This window comes from Papio anubis, chromosome 17 (assembly GCF_008728515.1).
Source record: "Papio anubis isolate 15944 chromosome 17, Panubis1.0, whole genome shotgun sequence".
Taxonomy (NCBI): Eukaryota; Metazoa; Chordata; class Mammalia; order Primates; family Cercopithecidae; genus Papio; species Papio anubis.
Window position 1 is genome coordinate 4,308,982 of NC_044992.1, and position 4,996 is coordinate 4,313,977.

A 4,996-nucleotide genomic window follows, 5' to 3' on the forward strand; every position below is an offset into this window, starting at 1 on the left:
GGAAGGGTATGTGATGTGCGTGAAATTAATCAACCTCCACTCCATTCCTTCGGCTGAGGTAAGATTCCCTGGAGGCTGATTTAGGTGCACAAAGGCACACTCTGAAACCTCTGGTTAAAATCACCTGCTACCAGAAACTAGAGATATTGACATTGTCAGGGGGTACAGGACTGGGACTGAACAAAAGGATTTGGAATTGTGGTCAGAACATATCACTGAAGGCCTGACGTAGTGACTCATGCCTGTAATCCCAACACTTTGGGAGGCCAAGGCAGGCGGATCACCTGAGGTCAGGAGTTTGAGACCAGCCTGGCCAATCTGGTGAAACCCCATCTCTACTAAAAATACAAAAATTAGCCAGTCACGATGGTGCGTGCCTGTGATCCCAGCTACTTGGGAGGCTGTGGCAGGAGAATGGTTTGAACCTGGAAAGCGGAGCCTGCAGCGAGCCGAGATTGCGCCATTGCACCCCAGCCTGGGCGACAGAGCGAGACTCTGTCTCAACACAAAACAAACAAACAAAGAAAAAGAACACGTCACTGAAGTGTAGGCCTGAAGGAAAGAAGCAAACGACTAGTGGAATTTTTTTCTGACCAGTGTTAAAAATTAAAATTGACCTCCAAGCTGTCAATGCCTTCAACTCTGCCATTGCCCAACAATTCTCAAAAAGATACAGGGTTTGGACATCAGACTTCAGATAAACATCCTCCCACAGGCAGCAGGAAAAACCACTCTGCCCATTTGTGTTAAGGCCAGAGGAGCCTTAGATGAACAAAAGCACCAGATAATATGGAATGCAGTTTGGAAAACAAGGATCAGTTAGAGGAAGATAGTAATTTATAGAGGAGCTTCATTGGGAATATTCAGACTTCACAATAACCTGAAGATCTTCCTGAATTCATGCAAGAGAGGGAGAGGGTATCTTCTACCTTAGAAAATAAAATAACAGAGTTGGTCCTGGAAGAACCACCTCAGATTTTGGAGCAGAAGTTGATGTGAATCTGGCTCAGCTTCTAAGGGCAAATTCTCAGCAATCAAGATGTCAGGGAGTGGAGAGTTCCGTGGGCCTCCCACTTCTGGTTTCCTAAGAACAAGCTGACTGGAGGCTGTTGGCACGGAGAAGCTATAAAGAGACTAGCTAGAAGCACAGCAGCCTATACAATTGATTAGGGCTGCATATTTGCTTCTCTCTGGTTGGTCCTAAGTGGAAGTGGAGACAAAAATGAAGAAATCTGGCGGTTATTGACCAAGTCCTGACTGTTTGAGGCCAATTGCTGTGGAGGATGTTGTTTGGTTTCCTGTGCTGGAAGGAGCGTGGTTTGACTTCTGGGGCTGGTTGCTACAGAGTTTATGGGACAAAGATCTGTTTTTATATATGATTCTGTCCATTGTCCTTTTGTATAGTCAATCTCTCACGAGCGATGTATGACAGTTCCAGCTGCTCTGTATCCTCACCAGTACTTGGTACTGTTTGTTTATGGAAACAAGGGATGGTTTGTGGGGGAGTGGGGAGGGATTAGCCATTCTAATAGGTGTACAGTGGTATGCCATTATGGTTTTAATTTACATTTTGCTAATGACTAATTATACTGAGCATCTTTTCAACTGTTTATTTGACATTTGTATATCTACTTTGGTGAAGTATCTATTTAAACTTCTGCAGATTCTTTGTTTTCTCATTGTTGAGTTTTGAGAGATCTTTATATATTTGTGGAGCAACTCCAGCTTGGATGCTAAGCAGCCATGTTGCCTTTTTTGCTTTGAGACAGAGTCTCATTCTGTCACCCAGGCTGGAGTGCAGTGGTGCGATCTCGGCTCACTGCAACCTCTGCCTCCTGGGTTCAAGTGATTCTTCTGCCTCCGCCTCCCAAGTAGCTGGGATTACAGGGATGCACCACCATGCCTGGCTAATTTTTATATTTTTAGTAGAGATAGGGGTTTCACTATGTTGGCCAGGCTGGTCTCGAACTCCTGACGTCAAGTGATCCACTCGCCTTGGCCTCCCAAAGTGCTAGGATTCCAGGTGTGAGCTACTGTGCCCGGCCTCATGTAGACTTTTGATGAACCACAGTTCAAGGAGCTGCTAAGATTTCCAGTTTATCTGTTTTTCCTTGTATAAGAGTACGTACTTACCATTAAGCCTGCCCTTCAGCAATTGTCCTATACATACCTTCTGAAGCATGCCCTTTCCCTATGATATATAAGGCCTGGGTCCAGGGAGTAGAGGCGCAGGGGATCCACAATCTCGTCTCACACCACCTGAGACACAGACGTGGCCTCTGTTCCTAAGTTTCTATTAAATGTTTTCTCCTGCGAAACTAGATATGTTAACCTCTTTCTTCGGCCTCTCAGCTTCCTCAGATTTTTGCAGATAGGTTTGCATAAGCCTGCCCAGCCCAGAGTGGAGCAATATTTTAGATATTAAGTCTTTTTTTTTTTTTTGAGACGGAGTCTCACTCTGTCACCCAGGCTGGAGTGCAGTGACACAATCTCGGCTCACTGCAACCTCTGCCTCCCAGGTTCAAGCTATTCTTCTACCTCAGCCTCCCGAATAGCTGGAATTACAGGCATGCGCCACCACACCCCGGCTAATTTTTGCATTTTTAGTAGAGACAGGGTTTCGCCATGTTAGCCAGGCTGGTGGTCTCAAACTTCTGACCTCAGACGATGCGCCCTCCTCAGCCTCCCAAAGTGCTGGGATTACAGACATGAGCCACTGCGTCCTGCCAGATATTAAGTCCTTTGAAAGATATGTGATTTGTGACTTATTACTATAGCTTTATAAGTATCGCAATCAAGTAACCTTGATCTTCATTTCCAAAACAATTTTAGCTATTCCATTACCTTAGCCTTTTGCTATAAATTTTGCAGTCAGCTTATTGATATTGATAAAAATTATTAACAAAAATTCCTACTGTTTTTTTGGCTGGGTGCAGTGGCTCACACCTGTAATCCCACCACTTTGGGAGGCTGAGGCAGGAAGGTGACTTAAGCCCAGGAGTTCGAGACCAGCCTGGCCAACATGGTGAAACTGCATCTCTATTAAAAGTATAAAAATTAGCCAGGCGTGGTGGCGGGCACCTGTAATTTGAACTACTCGAGCGAAGAGGAGGATTGCTTGAACCCAGAGCGCATCTGAGGTTGCAGTGAGCCAAGATCATGCCATTGTACTCCAGCCTGGACAACAGAGTGAGACTCTGTCTCAAATAAATTTAAAAATAAATAAAAATCCTACTTTTTCATAAAATTGAGATTGCATTGAATATATATATCATATATATATATGTATATATGTGTATATATATATTGTTTTTGAGATGGAAGCCGCTGTTGCTGCCCAGGGGTAAGTGCAATGGCTGGCAATCTCAGCCTTCACTGCAACCTCCATCTCCCAGGTCTGCCGCATTCTCCACGTGCTCGGCTGGTGGTGCTAAGCTCAATCCCAGCACTTTGGGAGGCCGAGACGGCGGATTACGAGATTGAGACCATCCTGGACCAGAAACCCCGCCTCTACTAAAAGTACAAAAATCCAGTCGGGCGCAGGTGGCGGCATGACATGTAAACCTGAGGTAGCCGCTTGCAGTGAGCTGATCTGGCCATCAGACTCCAGCCTGGCGACAGAGCGAGACTCACCTCAAAAAAAAAAAAAAAAAAAAAAGACAGCCTTGCTCTGTCATTCAGGCTAGAATGCAGGCTACAGCTCACTGCAGCCTCAAACACCTGACCTCAAGAGATTCTCCCATCTCAGCCTCCTAGGTAGTTAAGGTTACAAACATACACCACCACACCTGGCTAATTTTTTTAAAACTTTTTTTATAGAGAGGGGCTCTTGATTTGTTGCCCAGGTTGGTCTTGAACTCTCCTAGTTTCAAGTAATTCTCCTACCTTGGCGTCCAAAAGTGCTAGAATTACAGGCGTGAGCCATTGTGCTCAACCCTAGTGCCTTTTTTTGTTTGTTTGTTTTGAGATGGAGTTTCACTCTTGTTGCCCAGGTGTTAGAGTGCAGCGGCATGATCTTGGCTCACTGCAACCTCCACCTCCCAGGTTCAAGTGATTTTCCCACCTCAGCCTCCTTAGTAGCTGGGATTATAGGCATGAACCACCACACTTGGCTAATTTTTGTATTTTTAGTAGAGACAGGGTTTCATCATGTTGGCCAGGCTGGTCTCCAACTCCTGACCTCAGGTGATCCACCCGCCTCAGCCTCCCAAAGTGCTGGGATTATAGGCATGAATCACTGGACTCGATCCCATAAAATTTTTATTGTCATTTTTTATTTTTCATTGAAAATTTTACTAGCATAATTCTATAGACAAAGTTCAGTAAATTTTCACTGTCATCCATTATTTTATAGACACAATTATTAACATTATTATTTTCATTTCATGATAAAATTAAGAATATTAACAGATATGCTTTGGGTGTCAAATAAGCTAGGTATGCATCTACCTCTCAATTTCGTTTGTAGCAAGGATGGCATCTATGATTAAAATTTGACCTTAGACATTGTGACAGATTGTTTATTCAAAACATGGCTGCCTCAACATGTCCCATGCCACACAGTTAGCAAGAGTGATCCCAAGGCAGCAAAGTAAAAGGAATTGCATGGCATTTGACCTAGTATTAGAAGTCACAGCCGGGTGCGGTGGCTCATGCCTATAATCCCAGCACTTTGGGAGGCAGTGGGCAGATCACTGCAGGAGTCAGAAGAACCCGAGACCATCACAGCTAACATGGTGAAACCTTAATCTCTACTAAAATAAAATTAGCTGGGGTGTGGTGGCATCTCTTGCTGTAGTCCCAGCTACTTGGGAGGCTGAGGCAGGAGAATCCCTTGAACCCAGGAGGGTGGAGGTTGCAGTGAGCCGAGATCATATCACTGCACTCAGCCTGGGCAACAGGCAGCTCCATCTCAAAAAGAAAAAGAGAACGCGGTGGCTCTGTAATCCCAGCACTTTGCCAGGGGAAGGCCGAGGCGGAGAGGCTGGATCCACTT